Raw genomic sequence first — 23,261 nt, 5'->3', positions numbered from 1 at the left:
AAAGGAGACAACTTCCGTGTGGTGTCCGGGTTTCGAACCCGGATCAGCTACTTGGGAAGCAACCACGCTGACCGACACACCACCACTGCCTTCCCCTACAAGCTGTTTGCGCCGTGATGTGTCGCCTTCCCTCCTGGCGCCAGAGGACGAAGGCTATCTCGCTGTAGGCGCTCAACGCCGAGTGGAAGGCGAACACATCTGAACCCGTTTTCCTGGTGCTGCTAGGGCGATATACTGTGACTAGGCGCAGAACTGACTTCCACTGAAGAAATCTGCCCTTTAATGCACATCAGGGCCAACACGAAATTTCTAATATGAAGTACTCACTGACGATCCAAAGACGTTTCAGTACGTATGCGTCGGTACCGCCGGGGCAGTGCCTAAGTATTGTAAAGTGAAGGTGACAGTTCGATCCTCACACGAAGTATTTCATTGGCTTCCCACGAGTACGTAATGCACAGCGTGGCTGTTGCTAGGAAACGGCCTTAGATGCCGTTTGCTAATATCTGCTTTCTTTTGCGTCAATGTGGAAATTATCCTATTACTAAATACAGTTGTGCTGGTTACAGTTCAAACTGGATACGACGGAAGAGCGCGGGATGCGTTTCCTACGCCACATCTGACATTGCGCCTTAAATATTGTAAGACTGACATAATTCCGTCCTACCGAAAAAAGAAACAGATTTCGCAGTCAGGTTCTTGAGATAATGCTAGAGACGGAAGTCACTGGGGCTGTTGTCTCACACGTCAGATTGGCCGAGCGGTCTAAGGCGCCAGATTTAAGCTCTGGTTCCCGAAAGGGAGCGTGGGTTCGAACCCCACATCTGACAATGCATTTTAATCATTCAGAAACTAACCTACTCCATTCATGTTGTAGAACAAGTAAATTACGCAGAAACACGCCATGGAGGTTTTGCTAGGGAAGACAGTGGCAGCAGTGCTGGCGTCTCACGTCCCATAGGCTGAGCAGTCAAAAAGAAATAGCGGAACATACTTTTCCTGTGTCGAGTTTTAGCTCTTCTCACGGACGTTTCCGTGGTCGTTGTGTTGTGGCTCTGGGCTCGAAGCGACAGGCGAAAATGAGTCAACAGTGACACGTACGTGGTTCAATGAATGGCAGGGCCTTAATAAAGATAGATGAAACGGCGGTTGGGGTAGTGGAGTCCTGAAGCGGCCGTATTGCGCGGGCAATAAGCTCACCAAGTTAGACTGTTATTATGCTAATAACGAGGGGGCTGTGGGTTCGATCCCACCAAGGGCTATTCCATTTTGTTTCCCTAAAAGGCAAATCCCAAGTGATCTGTACAAGGACTAAGGCGTCCGCCCGTCTGGCGACGTTCTCGCCAACTTGTATGCCACGCCAAAGACACGGGTCCATGCCCGATCACCGAAATTCGACAGCGTTGGGCGTGGTTAGTACTCAGGTGGGTGACCAGCTGGGAAGTCCGCGAGCTATTGGTTTCTTCAGTTTTGCCTTTTTCCTTAGTTTTTGAGTCTGCTGCGCGGAAATCCTGCGGTCCAGCACGCTGACACCTCTCTTGCTTCTCGGTACGCACAGGGGCGAACCTGCGGCCACTGTCAAATGAAAGAGTCCGTTGTGTGTTTGTCGATTTGGCGTCTCCCAGTCGTTTCTAGCGCCAGTCCTCTACATATACGGCCATTTGCAAGCGTCAGCCGAGCAAAGTCGAGACAAGTCGACACATGAGGACACACGATGCTGTGAATCGTAATCCGCACTAGCCTTCGCGGAGCGAGACGAGGGGTGGAGGAAAACCATTCGTACCACAACTGTTCGGAAATTCGAAGATCAAGTAGCGTTGAACACACTCTCCTGAGTAAAGGAGACAACTTCCGTGTGGTGTCCGGGTTTCGAACCCGGATCAGCTACTTGGGAAGCAACCACGCTGACCGACACACCACCACTGCCTTCCCCTACAAGCTGTTTGCGCCGTGATGTGTCGCCTTCCCTCCTGGCGCCAGAGGACGAAGGCTATCTCGCTGTAGGCGCTCAACGCCGAGTGGAAGGCGAACACATCTGAACCCGTTTTCCTGGTGCTGCTAGGGCGATATACTGTGACTAGGCGCAGAACTGACTTCCACTGAAGAAATCTGCCCTTTAATGCACATCAGGGCCAACACGAAATTTCTAATATGAAGTACTCACTGACGATCCAAAGACGTTTCAGTACGTATGCGTCGGTACCGCCGGGGCAGTGCCTAAGTATTGTAAAGTGAAGGTGACAGTTCGATCCTCACACGAAGTATTTCATTGGCTTCCCACGAGTACGTAATGCACAGCGTGGCTGTTGCTAGGAAACGGCCTTAGATGCCGTTTGCTAATATCTGCTTTCTTTTGCGTCAATGTGGAAATTATCCTATTACTAAATACAGTTGTGCTGGTTACAGTTCAAACTGGATACGACGGAAGAGCGCGGGATGCGTTTCCTACGCCACATCTGACATTGCGCCTTAAATATTGTAAGACTGACATAATTCCGTCCTACCGAAAAAAGAAACAGATTTCGCAGTCAGGTTCTTGAGATAATGCTAGAGACGGAAGTCACTGGGGCTGTTGTCTCACACGTCAGATTGGCCGAGCGGTCTAAGGCGCCAGATTTAAGCTCTGGTTCCCGAAAGGGAGCGTGGGTTCGAACCCCACATCTGACAATGCATTTTAATCATTCAGAAACTAACCTACTCCATTCATGTTGTAGAACAAGTAAATTACGCAGAAACACGCCATGGAGGTTTTGCTAGGGAAGACAGTGGCAGCAGTGCTGGCGTCTCACGTCCCATAGGCTGAGCAGTCAAAAAGAAATAGCGGAACATACTTTTCCTGTGTCGAGTTTTAGCTCTTCTCACGGACGTTTCCGTGGTCGTTGTGTTGTGGCTCTGGGCTCGAAGCGACAGGCGAAAATGAGTCAACAGTGACACGTACGTGGTTCAATGAATGGCAGGGCCTTAATAAAGATAGATGAAACGGCGGTTGGGGTAGTGGAGTCCTGAAGCGGCCGTATTGCGCGGGCAATAAGCTCACCAAGTTAGACTGTTATTATGCTAATAACGAGGGGGCTGTGGGTTCGATCCCACCAAGGGCTATTCCATTTTGTTTCCCTAAAAGGCAAATCCCAAGTGATCTGTACAAGGACTAAGGCGTCCGCCCGTCTGGCGACGTTCTCGCCAACTTGTATGCCACGCCAAAGACACGGGTCCATGCCCGATCACCGAAATTCGACAGCGTTGGGCGTGGTTAGTACTCAGGTGGGTGACCAGCTGGGAAGTCCGCGAGCTATTGGTTTCTTCAGTTTTGCCTTTTTCCTTAGTTTTTGAGTCTGCTGCGCGGAAATCCTGCGGTCCAGCACGCTGACACCTCTCTTGCTTCTCGGTACGCACAGGGGCGAACCTGCGGCCACTGTCAAATGAAAGAGTCCGTTGTGTGTTTGTCGATTTGGCGTCTCCCAGTCGTTTCTAGCGCCAGTCCTCTACATATACGGCCATTTGCAAGCGTCAGCTTTCGCGTCAGCCGAGCAAAGTCGAGACAAGTCGACACATGAGGACACACGATGCTGTGAATCGTAATCCGCACTAGCCTTCGCGGAGCGAGACGAGGGGTGGAGGAAAACCATTCGTACCACAACTGTTCGGAAATTCGAAGATCAAGTAGCGTTGAACACACTCTCCTGAGTAAAGGAGACAACTTCCGTGTGGTGTCCGGGTTTCGAACCCGGATCAGCTACTTGGGAAGCAACCACGCTGACCGACACACCACCACTGCCTTCCCCTACAAGCTGTTTGCGCCGTGATGTGTCGCCTTCCCTCCTGGCGCCAGAGGACGAAGGCTATCTCGCTGTAGGCGCTCAACGCCGAGTGGAAGGCGAACACATCTGAACCCGTTTTCCTGGTGCTGCTAGGGCGATATACTGTGACTAGGCGCAGAACTGACTTCCACTGAAGAAATCTGCCCTTTAATGCACATCAGGGCCAACACGAAATTTCTAATATGAAGTACTCACTGACGATCCAAAGACGTTTCAGTACGTATGCGTCGGTACCGCCGGGGCAGTGCCAAAGTATTGTAAAGTGAAGGTGACAGTTCGATCCTCACACGAAGTATTTCATTGGCTTCCCACGAGTACGTAATGCACAGCGTGGCTGTTGCTAGGAAACGGCCTTAGATGCCGTTTGCTAATATCTGCTTTCTTTTGCGTCAATGTGGAAATTATCCTATTACTAAATACAGTTGTGCTGGTTACAGTTCAAACTGGATACGACGGAAGAGCGCGGGATGCGTTTCCTACGCCACATCTGACATTGCGCCTTAAATATTGTAAGACTGACATAATTCCGTCCTACCGAAAAAAGAAACAGATTTCGCAGTCAGGTTCTTGAGATAATGCTAGAGACGGAAGTCACTGGTGCTGTTGTCTCACACGTCAGATTGGCCGAGCGGTCTAAGGCGCCAGATTTAAGCTCTGGTTCCCGAAAGGGAGCGTGGGTTCGAACCCCACATCTGACAATGCATTTTAATCATTCAGAAACTAACCTACTCCATTCATGTTGTAGAACAAGTAAATTACGCAGAAACACGCCATGGAGGTTTTGCTAGGGAAGACAGTGGCAGCAGTGCTGGCGTCTCACGTCCCATAGGCTGAGCAGTCAAAAAGAAATAGCGGAACATACTTTTCCTGTGTCGAGTTTTAGCTCTTCTCACGGACGTTTCCGTGGTCGTTGTGTTGTGGCTCTGGGCTCGAAGCGACAGGCGAAAATGAGTCAACAGTGACACGTACGTGGTTCAATGAATGGTAGGGCCTTAATAAAGATAGATGAAACGGCGGTTGGGGTAGTGGAGTCCTGAAGCGGCCGTATTGCGCGGGCAATAAGCTCACCAAGTTAGTCTGTTATTATGCTAATAACGAGGGGGCTGTGGGTTCGATCCCACCAAGGGCTATTCCATTTTGTTTCCCTAAAAGGCAAATCCCAAGTGATCTGTACAAGGACTAAGGCGTCCGCCCGTCTGGCGACGTTCTCGCCAACTTGTATGCCACGCCAAAGACACGGGTCCATGCCCGATCACCGAAATTCGACAGCGTTGGGCGTGGTTAGTACTCAGGTGGGTGACCAGCTGGGAAGTCCGCGAGCTATTGGTTTCTTCAGTTTTGCCTTTTTCCTTAGTTTTTGAGTCTGCTGCGCGGAAATCCTGCGGTCCAGCACGCTGACACCTCTCTTGCTTCTCGGTACGCACAGGGGCGAACCTGCGGCCACTGTCAAATGAAAGAGTCCGTTGTGTGTTTGTCGATTTGGCGTCTCCCAGTCGTTTCTAGCGCCAGTCCTCTACATATACGGCCATTTGCAAGCGTCAGCTTTCGCGTCAGCCGAGCAAAGTCGAGACAAGTCGACACATGAGGACACACGATGCTGTGAATCGTAATCCGCACTAGCCTTCGCGGAGCGAGACGAGGGGTGGAGGAAAACCATTCGTACCACAACTGTTCGGAAATTCGAAGATCAAGTAGCGTTGAACACACTCTCCTGAGTAAAGGAGACAACTTCCGTGTGGTGTCCGGGTTTCGAACCCGGATCAGCTACTTGGGAAGCAACCACGCTGACCGACACACCACCACTGCCTTCCCCTACAAGCTGTTTGCGCCGTGATGTGTCGCCTTCCCTCCTGGCGCCAGAGGACGAAGGCTATCTCGCTGTAGGCGCTCAACGCCGAGTGGAAGGCGAACACATCTGAACCCGTTTTCCTGGTGCTGCTAGGGCGATATACTGTGACTAGGCGCAGAACTGACTTCCACTGAAGAAATCTGCCCTTTAATGCACATCAGGGCCAACACGAAATTTCTAATATGAAGTACTCACTGACGATCCAAAGACGTTTCAGTACGTATGCGTCGGTACCGCCGGGGCAGTGCCTAAGTATTGTAAAGTGAAGGTGACAGTTCGATCCTCACACGAAGTATTTCATTGGCTTCCCACGAGTACGTAATGCACAGCGTGGCTGTTGCTAGGAAACGGCCTTAGATGCCGTTTGCTAATATCTGCTTTCTTTTGCGTCAATGTGGAAATTATCCTATTACTAAATACAGTTGTGCTGGTTACAGTTCAAACTGGATACGACGGAAGAGCGCGGGATGCGTTTCCTACGCCACATCTGACATTGCGCCTTAAATATTGTAAGACTGACATAATTCCGTCCTACCGAAAAAAGAAACAGATTTCGCAGTCAGGTTCTTGAGATAATGCTAGAGACGGAAGTCACTGGGGCTGTTGTCTCACACGTCAGATTGGCCGAGCGGTCTAAGGCGCCAGATTTAAGCTCTGGTTCCCGAAAGGGAGCGTGGGTTCGAACCCCACATCTGACAATGCATTTTAATCATTCAGAAACTAACCTACTCCATTCATGTTGTAGAACAAGTAAATTACGCAGAAACACGCCATGGAGGTTTTGCTAGGGAAGACAGTGGCAGCAGTGCTGGCGTCTCACGTCCCATAGGCTGAGCAGTCAAAAAGAAATAGCGGAACATACTTTTCCTGTGTCGAGTTTTAGCTCTTCTCACGGACGTTTCCGTGGTCGTTGTGTTGTGGCTCTGGGCTCGAAGCGACAGGCGAAAATGAGTCAACAGTGACACGTACGTGGTTCAATGAATGGCAGGGCCTTAATAAAGATAGATGAAACGGCGGTTGGGGTAGTGGAGTCCTGAAGCGGCCGTATTGCGCGGGCAATAAGCTCACCAAGTTAGACTGTTATTATGCTAATAACGAGGGGGCTGTGGGTTCGATCCCACCAAGGGCTATTCCATTTTGTTTCCCTAAAAGGCAAATCCCAAGTGATCTGTACAAGGACTAAGGCGTCCGCCCGTCTGGCGACGTTCTCGCCAACTTGTATGCCACGCCAAAGACACGGGTCCATGCCCGATCACCGAAATTCGACAGCGTTGGGCGTGGTTAGTACTCAGGTGGGTGACCAGCTGGGAAGTCCGCGAGCTATTGGTTTCTTCAGTTTTGCCTTTTTCCTTAGTTTTTGAGTCTGCTGCGCGGAAATCCTGCGGTCCAGCACGCTGACACCTCTCTTGCTTCTCGGTACGCACAGGGGCGAACCTGCGGCCACTGTCAAATGAAAGAGTCCGTTGTGTGTTTGTCGATTTGGCGTCTCCCAGTCGTTTCTAGCGCCAGTCCTCTACATATACGGCCATTTGCAAGCGTCAGCTTTCGCGTCAGCCGAGCAAAGTCGAGACAAGTCGACACATGAGGACACACGATGCTGTGAATCGTAATCCGCACTAGCCTTCGCGGAGCGAGACGAGGGGTGGAGGAAAACCATTCGTACCACAACTGTTCGGAAATTCGAAGATCAAGTAGCGTTGAACACACTCTCCTGAGTAAAGGAGACAACTTCCGTGTGGTGTCCGGGTTTCGAACCCGGATCAGCTACTTGGGAAGCAACCACGCTGACCGACACACCACCACTGCCTTCCCCTACAAGCTGTTTGCGCCGTGATGTGTCGCCTTCCCTCCTGGCGCCAGAGGACGAAGGCTATCTCGCTGTAGGCGCTCAACGCCGAGTGGAAGGCGAACACATCTGAACCCGTTTTCCTGGTGCTGCTAGGGCGATATACTGTGACTAGGCGCAGAACTGACTTCCACTGAAGAAATCTGCCCTTTAATGCACATCAGGGCCAACACGAAATTTCTAATATGAAGTACTCACTGACGATCCAAAGACGTTTCAGTACGTATGCGTCGGTACCGCCGGGGCAGTGCCTAAGTATTGTAAAGTGAAGGTGACAGTTCGATCCTCACACGAAGTATTTCATTGGCTTCCCACGAGTACGTAATGCACAGCGTGGCTGTTGCTAGGAAACGGCCTTAGATGCCGTTTGCTAATATCTGCTTTCTTTTGCGTCAATGTGGAAATTATCCTATTACTAAATACAGTTGTGCTGGTTACAGTTCAAACTGGATACGACGGAAGAGCGCGGGATGCGTTTCCTACGCCACATCTGACATTGCGCCTTAAATATTGTAAGACTGACATAATTCCGTCCTACCGAAAAAAGAAACAGATTTCGCAGTCAGGTTCTTGAGATAATGCTAGAGACGGAAGTCACTGGTGCTGTTGTCTCACACGTCAGATTGGCCGAGCGGTCTAAGGCGCCAGATTTAAGCTCTGGTTCCCGAAAGGGAGCGTGGGTTCGAACCCCACATCTGACAATGCATTTTAATCATTCAGAAACTAACCTACTCCATTCATGTTGTAGAACAAGTAAATTACGCAGAAACACGCCATGGAGGTTTTGCTAGGGAAGACAGTGGCAGCAGTGCTGGCGTCTCACGTCCCATAGGCTGAGCAGTCAAAAAGAAATAGCGGAACATACTTTTCCTGTGTCGAGTTTTAGCTCTTCTCACGGACGTTTCCGTGGTCGTTGTGTTGTGGCTCTGGGCTCGAAGCGACAGGCGAAAATGAGTCAACAGTGACACGTACGTGGTTCAATGAATGGTAGGGCCTTAATAAAGATAGATGAAACGGCGGTTGGGGTAGTGGAGTCCTGAAGCGGCCGTATTGCGCGGGCAATAAGCTCACCAAGTTAGTCTGTTATTATGCTAATAACGAGGGGGCTGTGGGTTCGATCCCACCAAGGGCTATTCCATTTTGTTTCCCTAAAAGGCAAATCCCAAGTGATCTGTACAAGGACTAAGGCGTCCGCCCGTCTGGCGACGTTCTCGCCAACTTGTATGCCACGCCAAAGACACGGGTCCATGCCCGATCACCGAAATTCGACAGCGTTGGGCGTGGTTAGTACTCAGGTGGGTGACCAGCTGGGAAGTCCGCGAGCTATTGGTTTCTTCAGTTTTGCCTTTTTCCTTAGTTTTTGAGTCTGCTGCGCGGAAATCCTGCGGTCCAGCACGCTGACACCTCTCTTGCTTCTCGGTACGCACAGGGGCGAACCTGCGGCCACTGTCAAATGAAAGAGTCCGTTGTGTGTTTGTCGATTTGGCGTCTCCCAGTCGTTTCTAGCGCCAGTCCTCTACATATACGGCCATTTGCAAGCGTCAGCTTTCGCGTCAGCCGAGCAAAGTCGAGACAAGTCGACACATGAGGACACACGATGCTGTGAATCGTAATCCGCACTAGCCTTCGCGGAGCGAGACGAGGGGTGGAGGAAAACCATTCGTACCACAACTGTTCGGAAATTCGAAGATCAAGTAGCGTTGAACACACTCTCCTGAGTAAAGGAGACAACTTCCGTGTGGTGTCCGGGTTTCGAACCCGGATCAGCTACTTGGGAAGCAACCACGCTGACCGACACACCACCACTGCCTTCCCCTACAAGCTGTTTGCGCCGTGATGTGTCGCCTTCCCTCCTGGCGCCAGAGGACGAAGGCTATCTCGCTGTAGGCGCTCAACGCCGAGTGGAAGGCGAACACATCTGAACCCGTTTTCCTGGTGCTGCTAGGGCGATATACTGTGACTAGGCGCAGAACTGACTTCCACTGAAGAAATCTGCCCTTTAATGCACATCAGGGCCAACACGAAATTTCTAATATGAAGTACTCACTGACGATCCAAAGACGTTTCAGTACGTATGCGTCGGTACCGCCGGGGCAGTGCCTAAGTATTGTAAAGTGAAGGTGACAGTTCGATCCTCACACGAAGTATTTCATTGGCTTCCCACGAGTACGTAATGCACAGCGTGGCTGTTGCTAGGAAACGGCCTTAGATGCCGTTTGCTAATATCTGCTTTCTTTTGCGTCAATGTGGAAATTATCCTATTACTAAATACAGTTGTGCTGGTTACAGTTCAAACTGGATACGACGGAAGAGCGCGGGATGCGTTTCCTACGCCACATCTGACATTGCGCCTTAAATATTGTAAGACTGACATAATTCCGTCCTACCGAAAAAAGAAACAGATTTCGCAGTCAGGTTCTTGAGATAATGCTAGAGACGGAAGTCACTGGGGCTGTTGTCTCACACGTCAGATTGGCCGAGCGGTCTAAGGCGCCAGATTTAAGCTCTGGTTCCCGAAAGGGAGCGTGGGTTCGAACCCCACATCTGACAATGCATTTTAATCATTCAGAAACTAACCTACTCCATTCATGTTGTAGAACAAGTAAATTACGCAGAAACACGCCATGGAGGTTTTGCTAGGGAAGACAGTGGCAGCAGTGCTGGCGTCTCACGTCCCATAGGCTGAGCAGTCAAAAAGAAATAGCGGAACATACTTTTCCTGTGTCGAGTTTTAGCTCTTCTCACGGACGTTTCCGTGGTCGTTGTGTTGTGGCTCTGGGCTCGAAGCGACAGGCGAAAATGAGTCAACAGTGACACGTACGTGTTTCAATGAATGGCAGGGCCTTAATAAAGATAGATGAAACGGCGGTTGGGGTAGTGGAGTCCTGAAGCGGCCGTATTGCGCGGGCAATAAGCTCACCAAGTTAGACTGTTATTATGCTAATAACGAGGGGGCTGTGGGTTCGATCCCACCAAGGGCTATTCCATTTTGTTTCCCTAAAAGGCAAATCCCAAGTGATCTGTACAAGGACTAAGGCGTCCGCCCGTCTGGCGACGTTCTCGCCAACTTGTATGCCACGCCAAAGACACGGGTCCATGCCCGATCACCGAAATTCGACAGCGTTGGGCGTGGTTAGTACTCAGGTGGGTGACCAGCTAGGAAGTCCGCGAGCTATTGGTTTCTTCAGTTTTGCCTTTTTCCTTAGTTTTTGAGTCTGCTGCGCGGAAATCCTGCGGTCCAGCACGCTGACACCTCTCTTGCTTCTCGGTACGCACAGGGGCGAACCTGCGGCCACTGTCAAATGAAAGAGTCCGTTGTGTGTTTGTCGATTTGGCGTCTCCCAGTCGTTTCTAGCGCCAGTCCTCTACATATACGGCCATTTGCAAGCGTCAGCTTTCGCGTCAGCCGAGCAAAGTCGAGACAAGTCGACACATGAGGACACACGATGCTGTGAATCGTAATCCGCACTAGCCTTCGCGGAGCGAGACGAGGGGTGGAGGAAAACCATTCGTACCACAACTGTTCGGAAATTCGAAGATCAAGTAGCGTTGAACACACTCTCCTGAGTAAAGGAGACAACTTCCGTGTGGTGTCCGGGTTTCGAACCCGGATCAGCTACTTGGGAAGCAACCACGCTGACCGACACACCACCACTGCCTTCCCCTACAAGCTGTTTGCGCCGTGATGTGTCGCCTTCCCTCCTGGCGCCAGAGGACGAAGGCTATCTCGCTGTAGGCGCTCAACGCCGAGTGGAAGGCGAACACATCTGAACCCGTTTTCCTGGTGCTGCTAGGGCGATATACTGTGACTAGGCGCAGAACTGACTTCCACTGAAGAAATCTGCCCTTTAATGCACATCAGGGCCAACACTAAATTTCTAATATGAAGTACTCACTGACGATCCAAAGACGTTTCAGTACGTATGCGTCGGTACCGCCGGGGCAGTGCCTAAGTATTGTAAAGTGAAGGTGACAGTTCGATCCTCACACGAAGTATTTCATTGGCTTCCCACGAGTACGTAATGCACAGCGTGGCTGTTGCTAGGAAACGGCCTTAGATGCCGTTTGCTAATATCTGCTTTCTTTTGCGTCAATGTGGAAATTATCCTATTACTAAATACAGTTGTGCTGGTTACAGTTCAAACTGGATACGACGGAAGAGCGCGGGATGCGTTTCCTACGCCACATCTGACATTGCGCCTTAAATATTGTAAGACTGACATAATTCCGTCCTACCGAAAAAAGAAACAGATTTCGCAGTCAGGTTCTTGAGATAATGCTAGAGACGGAAGTCACTGGGGCTGTTGTCTCACACGTCAGATTGGCCGAGCGGTCTAAGGCGCCAGATTTAAGCTCTGGTTCCCGAAAGGGAGCGTGGGTTCGAACCCCACATCTGACAATGCATTTTAATCATTCAGAAACTAACCTACTCCATTCATGTTGTAGAACAAGTAAATTACGCAGAAACACGCCATGGAGGTTTTGCTAGGGAAGACAGTGGCAGCAGTGCTGGCGTCTCACGTCCCATAGGCTGAGCAGTCAAAAAGAAATAGCGGAACATACTTTTCCTGTGTCGAGTTTTAGCTCTTCTCACGGACGTTTCCGTGGTCGTTGTGTTGTGGCTCTGGGCTCGAAGCGACAGGCGAAAATGAGTCAACAGTGACACGTACGTGTTTCAATGAATGGCAGGGCCTTAATAAAGATAGATGAAACGGCGGTTGGGGTAGTGGAGTCCTGAAGCGGCCGTATTGCGCGGGCAATAAGCTCACCAAGTTAGACTGTTATTATGCTAATAACGAGGGGGCTGTGGGTTCGATCCCACCAAGGGCTATTCCATTTTGTTCCCCTAAAAGGCAAATCCCAAGTGATCTGTACAAGGACTAAGGCGTCCGCCCGTCTGGCGACGTTCTCGCCAACTTGTATGCCACGCCAAAGACACGGGTCCATGCCCGATCACCGAAATTCGACAGCGTTGGGCGTGGTTAGTACTCAGGTGGGTGACCAGCTAGGAAGTCCGCGAGCTATTGGTTTCTTCAGTTTTGCCTTTTTCCTTAGTTTTTGAGTCTGCTGCGCGGAAATCCTGCGGTCCAGCACGCTGACACCTCTCTTGCTTCTCGGTACGCACAGGGGCGAACCTGCGGCCACTGTCAAATGAAAGAGTCCGTTGTGTGTTTGTCGATTTGGCGTCTCCCAGTCGTTTCTAGCGCCAGTCCTCTACATATACGGCCATTTGCAAGCGTCAGCTTTCGCGTCAGCCGAGCAAAGTCGAGACAAGTTGACACATGAGGACACACGATGCTGTGAATCGTAATCCGCACTAGCCTTCGCGGAGCGAGACGAGGGGTGGAGGAAAACCATTCGTACCACAACTGTTCGGAAATTCGAAGATCAAGTAGCGTTGAACACACTCTCCTGAGTAAAGGAGACAACTTCCGTGTGGTGTCCGGGTTTCGAACCCGGATCAGCTACTTGGGAAGCAACCACGCTGACCGACACACCACCACTGCCTTCCCCTACAAGCTGTTTGCGCCGTGATGTGTCGCCTTCCCTCCTGGCGCCAGAGGACGAAGGCTATCTCGCTGTAGGCGCTCAACGCCGAGTGGAAGGCGAACACATCTGAACCCGTTTTCCTGGTGCTGCTAGGGCGATATACTGTGACTAGGCGCAGAACTGACTTCCACTGAAGAAATCTGCCCTTTAATGCACATCAGGGCCAACACGAAATTTCTAATATGAAGTACTCACTGACGATCCAAAGACGTTTCAGTACGTATGCGTCGGTACCGCCGGGGCAGTGCCTAAGTATTGTAAAGTGAAGGTGACAGTTCGATCCTCACACGAAGTATTTCATTGGCTTCCCACGAGTACGTAATGCACAGCGTGGCTGTTGCTAGGAAACGGCCTTAGATGCCGTTTGCTAATATCTGCTTTCTTTTGCGTCAATGTGGAAATTATCCTATTACTAAATACAGTTGTGCTGGTTACAGTTCAAACTGGATACGACGGAAGAGCGCGGGATGCGTTTCCTACGCCACATCTGACATTGCGCCTTAAATATTGTAAGACTGACATAATTCCGTCCTACCGAAAAAAGAAACAGATTTCGCAGTCAGGTTCTTGAGATAATGCTAGAGACGGAAGTCACTGGGGCTGTTGTCTCACACGTCAGATTGGCCGAGCGGTCTAAGGCGCCAGATTTAAGCTCTGGTTCCCGAAAGGGAGCGTGGGTTCGAACCCCACATCTGACAATGCATTTTAATCATTCAGAAACTAACCTACTCCATTCATGTTGTAGAACAAGTAAATTACGCAGAAACACGCCATGGAGGTTTTGCTAGGGAAGACAGTGGCAGCAGTGCTGGCGTCTCACGTCCCATAGGCTGAGCAGTCAAAAAGAAATAGCGGAACATACTTTTCCTGTGTCGAGTTTTAGCTCTTCTCACGGACGTTTCCGTGGTCGTTGTGTTGTGGCTCTGGGCTCGAAGCGACAGGCGAAAATGAGTCAACAGTGACACGTACGTGTTTCAATGAATGGCAGGGCCTTAATAAAGATAGATGAAACGGCGGTTGGGGTAGTGGAGTCCTGAAGCGGCCGTATTGCGCGGGCAATAAGCTCACCAAGTTAGACTGTTATTATGCTAATAACGAGGGGGCTGTGGGTTCGATCCCACCAAGGGCTATTCCATTTTGTTCCCCTAAAAGGCAAATCCCAAGTGATCTGTACAAGGACTAAGGCGTCCGCCCGTCTGGCGACGTTCTCGCCAACTTGTATGCCACGCCAAAGACACGGGTCCATGCCCGATCACCGAAATTCGACAGCGTTGGGCGTGGTTAGTACTCAGGTGGGTGACCAGCTAGGAAGTCCGCGAGCTATTGGTTTCTTCAGTTTTGCCTTTTTCCTTAGTTTTTGAGTCTGCTGCGCGGAAATCCTGCGGTCCAGCACGCTGACACCTCTCTTGCTTCTCGGTACGCACAGGGGCGAACCTGCGGCCACTGTCAAATGAAAGAGTCCGTTGTGTGTTTGTCGATTTGGCGTCTCCCAGTCGTTTCTAGCGCCAGTCCTCTACATATACGGCCATTTGCAAGCGTCAGCTTTCGCGTCAGCCGAGCAAAGTCGAGACAAGTTGACACATGAGGACACACGATGCTGTGAATCGTAATCCGCACTAGCCTTCGCGGAGCGAGACGAGGGGTGGAGGAAAACCATTCGTACCACAACTGTTCGGAAATTCGAAGATCAAGTAGCGTTGAACACACTCTCCTGAGTAAAGGAGACAACTTCCGTGTGGTGTCCGGGTTTCGAACCCGGATCAGCTACTTGGGAAGCAACCACGCTGACCGACACACCACCACTGCCTTCCCCTACAAGCTGTTTGCGCCGTGATGTGTCGCCTTCCCTCCTGGCGCCAGAGGACGAAGGCTATCTCGCTGTAGGCGCTCAACGCCGAGTGGAAGGCGAACACATCTGAACCCGTTTTCCTGGTGCTGCTAGGGCGATATACTGTGACTAGGCGCAGAACTGACTTCCACTGAAGAAATCTGCCCTTTAATGCACATCAGGGCCAACACGAAATTTCTAATATGAAGTACTCACTGACGATCCAAAGACGTTTCAGTACGTATGCGTCGGTACCGCCGGGGCAGTGCCTAAGTATTGTAAAGTGAAGGTGACAGTTCGATCCTCACACGAAGTATTTCATTGGCTTCCCACGAGTACGTAATGCACAGCGTGGCTGTTGCTAGGAAACGGCCTTAGATGCCGTTTGCTAATATCTGCTTTCTTTTGCGTCAATGTGGAAATTATCCTATTACTAAATACAGTTGTGCTGGTTACAGTTCAAACTGGATACGACGGAAGAGCGCGGGATGCGTTTCCTACGCCACATCTGACATTGCGCCTTAAATATTGTAAGACTGACATAATTCCGTCCTACCGAAAAAAGAAACAGATTTCGCAGTCAGGTTCTTGAGATAATGCTAGAGACGGAAGTCACTGGGGCTGTTGTCTCACACGTCAGATTGGCCGAGCGGTCTAAGGCGCCAGATTTAAGCTCTGGTTCCCGAAAGGGAGCGTGGGTTCGAACCCCACATCTGACAATGCATTTTAATCATTCAGAAACTAACCTACTCCATTCATGTTGTAGAACAAGTAAATTACGCAGAAACACGCCATGGAGGTTTTGCTAGGGAAGACAGTGGCAGCAGTGCTGGCGTCTCACGTCCCATAGGCTGAGCAGTCAAAAAGAAATAGCGGAACATACTTTTCCTGTGTCGAGTTTTAGCTCTTCTCACGGACGTTTCCGTGGTCGTTGTGTTGTGGCTCTGGGCTCGAAGCGACAGGCGAAAATGAGTCAACAGTGACACGTACGTGGTTCAATGAATGGCAGGGCCTTAATAAAGATAGATGAAACGGCGGTTGGGGTAGTGGAGTCCTGAAGCGGCCGTATTGCGCGGGCAATAAGCTCACCAAGTTAGACTGTTATTATGCTAATAACGAGGGGGCTGTGGGTTCGATCCCACCAAGGGCTATTCCATTTTGTTTCCCTAAAAGGCAAATCCCAAGTGATCTGTACAAGGACTAAGGCGTCCGCCCGTCTGGCGACGTTCTCGCCAACTTGTATGCCACGCCAAAGACACGGGTCCATGCCCGATCACCGAAATTCGACAGCGTTGGGCGTGGTTAGTACTCAGGTGGGTGACCAGCTAGGAAGTCCGCGAGCTATTGGTTTCTTCAGTTTTGCCTTTTTCCTTAGTTTTTGAGTCTGCTGCGCGGAAATCCTGCGGTCCAGCACGCTGACACCTCTCTTGCTTCTCGGTACGCACAGGGGCGAACCTGCGGCCACTGTCAAATGAAAGAGTCCGTTGTGTGTTTGTCGATTTGGCGTCTCCCAGTCGTTTCTAGCGCCAGTCCTCTACATATACGGCCATTTGCAAGCGTCAGCCGAGCAAAGTCGAGACAAGTCGACACATGAGGACACACGTTGCTGTGAATCGTAATCCGCACTAGCCTTCGCGGAGCGAGACGAGGGGTGGAGGAAAACCATTCGTACCACAACTGTTCGGAAATTCGAAGATCAAGTAGCGTTGAACACACTCTCCTGAGTAAAGGAGACAACTTCCGTGTGGTGTCCGGGTTTCGAACCCGGATCAGCTACTTGGGAAGCAACCACGCTGACCGACACACCACCACTGCCTTCCCCTACAAGCTGTTTGCGCCGTGATGTGTCGCCTTCCCTCCTGGCGCCAGAGGACGAAGGCTATCTCGCTGTAGGCGCTCAACGCCGAGTGGAAGGCGAACACATCTGAACCCGTTTTCCTGGTGCTGCTAGGGCGATATACTGTGACTAGGCGCAGAACTGACTTCCACTGAAGAAATCTGCCCTTTAATGCACATCAGGGCCAACACGAAATTTCTAATATGAAGTACTCACTGACGATCCAAAGACGTTTCAGTACGTATGCGTCGGTACCGCCGGGGCAGTGCCTAAGTATTGTAAAGTGAAGGTGACAGTTCGATCCTCACACGAAGTATTTCATTGGCTTCCCACGAGTACGTAATGCACAGCGTGGCTGTTGCTAGGAAACGGCCTTAGATGCCGTTTGCTAATATCTGCTTTCTTTTGCGTCAATGTGGAAATTATCCTATTACTAAATACAGTTGTGCTGGTTACAGTTCAAACTGGATACGACGGAAGAGCGCGGGATGCGTTTCCTACGCCACATCTGACATTGCGCCTTAAATATTGTAAGACTGACATAATTCCGTCCTACCGAAAAAAGAAACAGATTTCGCAGTCAGGTTCTTGAGATAATGCTAGAGACGGAAGTCACTGGGGCTGTTGTCTCACACGTCAGATTGGCCGAGCGGTCTAAGGCGCCAGATTTAAGCTCTGGTTCCCGAAAGGGAGCGTGGGTTCGAACCCCACATCTGACAATGCATTTTAATCATTCAGAAACTAACCTACTCCATTCATGTTGTAGAACAAGTAAATTACGCAGAAACACGCCATGGAGGTTTTGCTAGGGAAGACAGTGGCAGCAGTGCTGGCGTCTCACGTCCCATAGGCTGAGCAGTCAAAAAGAAATAGCGGAACATACTTTTCCTGTGTCGAGTTTTAGCTCTTCTCACGGACGTTTCCGTGGTCGTTGTGTTGTGGCTCTGGGCTCGAAGCGACAGGCGAAAATGAGTCAACAGTGACACGTGCGTGTTTCAATGAATGGCAGGGCCTTAATAAAGATAGATGAAACGGCGGTTGGGGTAGTGGAGTCCTGAAGCGGCCGTATTGCGCGGGCAATAAGCTCACCAAGTTAGACTGTTATTATGCTAATAACGAGGGGGCTGTGGGTTCGATCCCACCAAGGGCTATTCCATTTTGTTTCCCTAAAAGGCAAATCCCAAGTGATCTGTACAAGGACTAAGGCGTCCGCCCGTCTGGCGACGTTCTCGCCAACTTGTATGCCACGCCAAAGACACGGGTCCATGCCCGATCACCGAAATTCGACAGCGTTGGGCGTGGTTAGTACTCAGGTGGGTGACCAGCTAGGAAGTCCGCGAGCTATTGGTTTCTTCAGTTTTGCCTTTTTCCTTAGTTTTTGAGTCTGCTGCGCGGAAATCCTGCGGTCCAGCACGCTGACACCTCTCTTGCTTCTCGGTACGCACAGGGGCGAACCTGCGGCCACTGTCAAATGAAAGAGTCCGTTGTGTGTTTGTCGATTTGGCGTCTCCCAGTCGTTTCTAGCGCCAGTCCTCTACATATACGGCCATTTGCAAGCGTCAGCTTTCGCGTCAGCCGAGCAAAGTCGAGACAAGTCGACACATGAGGACACACGATGCTGTGAATCGTAATCCGCACTAGCCTTCGCGGAGCGAGACGAGGGGTGGAGGAAAACCATTCGTACCACAACTGTTCGGAAATTCGAAGATCAAGTAGCGTTGAACACACTCTCCTGAGTAAAGGAGACAACTTCCGTGTGGTGTCCGGGTTTCGAACCCGGATCAGCTACTTGGGAAGCAACCACGCTGACCGACACACCACCACTGCCTTCCCCTACAAGCTGTTTGCGCCGTGATGTGTCGCCTTCCCTCCTGGCGCCAGAGGACGAAGGCTATCTCGCTGTAGGCGCTCAACGCCGAGTGGAAGGCGAACACATCTGAACCCGTTTTCCTGGTGCTGCTAGGGCGATATACTGTGACTAGGCGCAGAACTGACTTCCACTGAAGAAATCTGCCCTTTAATGCACATCAGGGCCAACACGAAATTTCTAATATGAAGTACTCACTGACGATCCAAAGACGTTTCAGTACGTATGCGTCGGTACCGCCGGGGCAGTGCCTAAGTATTGTAAAGTGAAGGTGACAGTTCGATCCTCACACGAAGTATTTCATTGGCTTCCCACGAGTACGTAATGCACAGCGTGGCTGTTGCTAGGAAACGGCCTTAGATGCCGTTTGCTAATATCTGCTTTCTTTTGCGTCAATGTGGAAATTATCCTATTACTAAATACAGTTGTGCTGGTTACAGTTCAAACTGGATACGACGGAAGAGCGCGGGATGCGTTTCCTACGCCACATCTGACATTGCGCCTTAAATATTGTAAGACTGACATAATTCCGTCCTACCGAAAAAAGAAACAGATTTCGCAGTCAGGTTCTTGAGATAATGCTAGAGACGGAAGTCACTGGGGCTGTTGTCTCACACGTCAGATTGGCCGAGCGGTCTAAGGCGCCAGATTTAAGCTCTGGTTCCCGAAAGGGAGCGTGGGTTCGAACCCCACATCTGACAATGCATTTTAATCATTCAGAAACTAACCTACTCCATTCATGTTGTAGAACAAGTAAATTACGCAGAAACACGCCATGGAGGTTTTGCTAGGGAAGACAGTGGCAGCAGTGCTGGCGTCTCACGTCCCATAGGCTGAGCAGTCAAAAAGAAATAGCGGAACATACTTTTCCTGTGTCGAGTTTTAGCTCTTCTCACGGACGTTTCCGTGGTCGTTGTGTTGTGGCTCTGGGCTCGAAGCGACAGGCGAAAATGAGTCAACAGTGACACGTACGTGGTTCAATGAATGGCAGGGCCTTAATAAAGATAGATGAAACGGCGGTTGGGGTAGTGGAGTCCTGAAGCGGCCGTATTGCGCGGGCAATAAGCTCACCAAGTTAGACTGTTATTATGCTAATAACGAGGGGGCTGTGGGTTCGATCCCACCAAGGGCTATTCCATTTTGTTTCCCTAAAAGGCAAATCCCAAGTGATCTGTACAAGGACTAAGGCGTCCGCCCGTCTGGCGACGTTCTCGCCAACTTGTATGCCACGCCAAAGACACGGGTCCATGCCCGATCACCGAAATTCGACAGCGTTGGGCGTGGTTAGTACTCAGGTGGGTGACCAGCTAGGAAGTCCGCGAGCTATTGGTTTCTTCAGTTTTGCCTTTTTCCTTAGTTTTTGAGTCTGCTGCGCGGAAATCCTGCGGTCCAGCACGCTGACACCTCTCTTGCTTCTCGGTACGCACAGGGGCGAACCTGCGGCCACTGTCAAATGAAAGAGTCCGTTGTGTGTTTGTCGATTTGGCGTCTCCCAGTCGTTTCTAGCGCCAGTCCTCTACATATACGGCCATTTGCAAGCGTCAGCTTTCGCGTCAGCCGAGCAAAGTCGAGACAAGTCGACACATGAGGACACACGATGCTGTGAATCGTAATCCGCACTAGCCTTCGCGGAGCGAGACGAGGGGTGGAGGAAAACCATTCGTACCACAACTGTTCGGAAATTCGAAGATCAAGTAGCGTTGAACACACTCTCCTGAGTAAAGGAGACAACTTCCGTGTGGTGTCCGGGTTTCGAACCCGGATCAGCTACTTGGGAAGCAACCACGCTGACCGACACACCACCACTGCCTTCCCCTACAAGCTGTTTGCGCCGTGATGTGTCGCCTTCCCTCCTGGCGCCAGAGGACGAAGGCTATCTCGCTGTAGGCGCTCAACGCCGAGTGGAAGGCGAACACATCTGAACCCGTTTTCCTGGTGCTGCTAGGGCGATATACTGTGACTAGGCGCAGAACTGACTTCCACTGAAGAAATCTGCCCTTTAATGCACATCAGGGCCAACACGAAATTTCTAATATGAAGTACTCACTGACGATCCAAAGACGTTTCAGTACGTATGCGTCGGTACCGCCGGGGCAGTGCCTAAGTATTGTAAAGTGAAGGTGACAGTTCGATCCTCACACGAAGTATTTCATTGGCTTCCCACGAGTACGTAATGCACAGCGTGGCTGTTGCTAGGAAACGGCCTTAGATGCCGTTTGCTAATATCTGCTTTCTTTTGCGTCAATGTGGAAATTATCCTATTACTAAATACAGTTGTGCTGGTTACAGTTCAAACTGGATACGACGGAAGAGCGCGGGATGCGTTTCCTACGCCACATCTGACATTGCGCCTTAAATATTGTAAGACTGACATAATTCCGTCCTACCGAAAAAAGAAACAGATTTCGCAGTCAGGTTCTTGAGATAATGCTAGAGACGGAAGTCACTGGGGCTGTTGTCTCACACGTCAGATTGGCCGAGCGGTCTAAGGCGCCAGATTTAAGCTCTGGTTCCCGAAAGGGAGCGTGGGTTCGAACCCCACATCTGACAATGCATTTTAATCATTCAGAAACTAACCTACTCCATTCATGTTGTAGAACAAGTAAATTACGCAGAAACACGCCATGGAGGTTTTGCTAGGGAAGACAGTGGCAGCAGTGCTGGCGTCTCACGTCCCATAGGCTGAGCAGTCAAAAAGAAATAGCGGAACATACTTTTCCTGTGTCGAGTTTTAGCTCTTCTCACGGACGTTTCCGTGGTCGTTGTGTTGTGGCTCTGGGCTCGAAGCGACAGGCGAAAATGAGTCAACAGTGACACGTACGTGGTTCAATGAATGGCAGGGCCTTAATAAAGATAGATGAAACGGCGGTTGGGGTAGTGGAGTCCTGAAGCGGCCGTATTGCGCGGGCAATAAGCTCACCAAGTTAGACTGTTATTATGCTAATAACGAGGGGGCTGTGGGTTCGATCCCACCAAGGGCTATTCCATTTTGTTTCCCTAAAAGGCAAATCCCAAGTGATCTGTACAAGGACTAAGGCGTCCGCCCGTCTGGCGACGTTCTCGCCAACTTGTATGCCACGCCAAAGACACGGGTCCATGCCCGATCACCGAAATTCGACAGCGTTGGGCGTGGTTAGTACTCAGGTGGGTGACCAGCTAGGAAGTCCGCGAGCTATTGGTTTCTTCAGTTTTGCCTTTTTCCTTAGTTTTTGAGTCTGCTGCGCGGAAATCCTGCGGTCCAGCACGCTGACACCTCTCTTGCTTCTCGGTACGCACAGGGGCGAACCTGCGGCCACTGTCAAATGAAAGAGTCCGTTGTGTGTTTGTCGATTTGGCGTCTCCCAGTCGTTTCTAGCGCCAGTCCTCTACATATACGGCCATTTGCAAGCGTCAGCTTTCGCGTCAGCCGAGCAAAGTCGAGACAAGTCGACACATGAGGACACACGATGCTGTGAATCGTAATCCGCACTAGCCTTCGCGGAGCGAGACGAGGGGTGGAGGAAAACCATTCGTACCACAACTGTTCGGAAATTCGAAGATCAAGTAGCGTTGATCACACTCTCCTGAGTAAAGGAGACAACTTCCGTGTGGTGTCCGGGTTTCGAACCCGGATCAGCTACTTGGGAAGCAACCACGCTGACCGACACACCACCACTGCCTTCCCCTACAAGCTGTTTGCGCCGTGATGTGTCGCCTTCCCTCCTGGCGCCAGAGGACGAAGGCTATCTCGCTGTAGGCGCTCAACGCCGAGTGGAAGGCGAACACATCTGAACCCGTTTTCCTGGTGCTGCTAGGGCGATATACTGTGACTAGGCGCAGAACTGACTTCCACTGAAGAAATCTGCCCTTTAATGCACATCAGGGCCAACACGAAATTTCTAATATGAAGTACTCACTGACGATCCAAAGACGTTTCAGTACGTATGCGTCGGTACCGCCGGGGCAGTGCCTAAGTATTGTAAAGTGAAGGTGACAGTTCGATCCTCACACGAAGTATTTCATTGGCTTCCCACGAGTACGTAATGCACAGCGTGGCTGTTGCTAGGAAACGGCCTTAGATGCCGTTTGCTAATATCTGCTTTCTTTTGCGTCAATGTGGAAATTATCCTATTACTAAATACAGTTGTGCTGGTTACAGTTCAAACTGGATACGACGGAAGAGCGCGGGATGCGTTTCCTACGCCACATCTGACATTGCGCCTTAAATATTGTAAGACTGACATAATTCCGTCCTACCGAAAAAAGAAACAGATTTCGCAGTCAGGTTCTTGAGATAATGCTAGAGACGGAAGTCACTGGGGCTGTTGTCTCACACGTCAGATTGGCCGAGCGGTCTAAGGCGCCAGATTTAAGCTCTGGTTCCCGAAAGGGAGCGTGGGTTCGAACCCCACATCTGACAATGCATTTTAATCATTCAGAAACTAACCTACTCCATTCATGTTGTAGAACAAGTAAATTACGCAGAAACACGCCATGGAGGTTTTGCTAGGGAAGACAGTGGCAGCAGTGCTGGCGTCTCACGTCCCATAGGCTGAGCAGTCAAAAAGAAATAGCGGAACATACTTTTCCTGTGTCGAGTTTTAGCTCTTCTCACGGACGTTTCCGTGGTCGTTGTGTTGTGGCTCTGGGCTCGAAGCGACAGGCGAAAATGAGTCAACAGTGACAC

The 23,261-nt window shown here is 50.6% G+C and overlaps 13 non-coding genes across 13 annotated transcripts; all 13 read left to right on the top strand.

Moving 5' to 3' along the window:
• Positions 1–746: 746 nt before the first annotated feature.
• On the top strand, positions 747–830 carry Trnal-uaa (transfer RNA leucine (anticodon UAA)). Its single transcript has one exon. It is a non-coding gene; the product is annotated as a tRNA-Leu (tRNA).
• Positions 831–2,583: 1,753 nt separating this feature from the next.
• Positions 2,584–2,667, top strand: Trnal-uaa (transfer RNA leucine (anticodon UAA)). Its single transcript has one exon. It is a non-coding gene; the product is annotated as a tRNA-Leu (tRNA).
• Positions 2,668–4,432: 1,765 nt separating this feature from the next.
• Positions 4,433–4,516, top strand: Trnal-uaa (transfer RNA leucine (anticodon UAA)). The gene has a single exon. It is a non-coding gene; the product is annotated as a tRNA-Leu (tRNA).
• A 1,765-nt stretch (positions 4,517–6,281) lies between these two features.
• Positions 6,282–6,365, top strand: Trnal-uaa (transfer RNA leucine (anticodon UAA)). The gene has a single exon. It is a non-coding gene; the product is annotated as a tRNA-Leu (tRNA).
• Positions 6,366–8,130: 1,765 nt separating this feature from the next.
• Positions 8,131–8,214, top strand: Trnal-uaa (transfer RNA leucine (anticodon UAA)). The gene has a single exon. It is a non-coding gene; the product is annotated as a tRNA-Leu (tRNA).
• A 1,765-nt stretch (positions 8,215–9,979) lies between these two features.
• On the top strand, positions 9,980–10,063 carry Trnal-uaa (transfer RNA leucine (anticodon UAA)). The gene has a single exon. It is a non-coding gene; the product is annotated as a tRNA-Leu (tRNA).
• Positions 10,064–11,828: 1,765 nt separating this feature from the next.
• Trnal-uaa (transfer RNA leucine (anticodon UAA)) lies at positions 11,829–11,912 on the top strand. The gene has a single exon. It is a non-coding gene; the product is annotated as a tRNA-Leu (tRNA).
• Positions 11,913–13,677: 1,765 nt separating this feature from the next.
• Positions 13,678–13,761, top strand: Trnal-uaa (transfer RNA leucine (anticodon UAA)). The gene has a single exon. It is a non-coding gene; the product is annotated as a tRNA-Leu (tRNA).
• A 1,765-nt stretch (positions 13,762–15,526) lies between these two features.
• Positions 15,527–15,610, top strand: Trnal-uaa (transfer RNA leucine (anticodon UAA)). The gene has a single exon. It is a non-coding gene; the product is annotated as a tRNA-Leu (tRNA).
• Positions 15,611–17,363: 1,753 nt separating this feature from the next.
• Trnal-uaa (transfer RNA leucine (anticodon UAA)) lies at positions 17,364–17,447 on the top strand. Its single transcript has one exon. It is a non-coding gene; the product is annotated as a tRNA-Leu (tRNA).
• A 1,765-nt stretch (positions 17,448–19,212) lies between these two features.
• Positions 19,213–19,296, top strand: Trnal-uaa (transfer RNA leucine (anticodon UAA)). The gene has a single exon. It is a non-coding gene; the product is annotated as a tRNA-Leu (tRNA).
• Positions 19,297–21,061: 1,765 nt separating this feature from the next.
• On the top strand, positions 21,062–21,145 carry Trnal-uaa (transfer RNA leucine (anticodon UAA)). Its single transcript has one exon. It is a non-coding gene; the product is annotated as a tRNA-Leu (tRNA).
• Positions 21,146–22,910: 1,765 nt separating this feature from the next.
• On the top strand, positions 22,911–22,994 carry Trnal-uaa (transfer RNA leucine (anticodon UAA)). The gene has a single exon. It is a non-coding gene; the product is annotated as a tRNA-Leu (tRNA).
• The last annotated feature ends 267 nt before the right edge of the window (positions 22,995–23,261 follow it).

Source organism: Schistocerca gregaria, chromosome 7, assembly GCF_023897955.1.
Source record: "Schistocerca gregaria isolate iqSchGreg1 chromosome 7, iqSchGreg1.2, whole genome shotgun sequence".
Taxonomy (NCBI): domain Eukaryota; kingdom Metazoa; phylum Arthropoda; class Insecta; order Orthoptera; family Acrididae; genus Schistocerca; species Schistocerca gregaria.
This window is presented reverse-complemented; position numbering and strand designations above follow the sequence as displayed.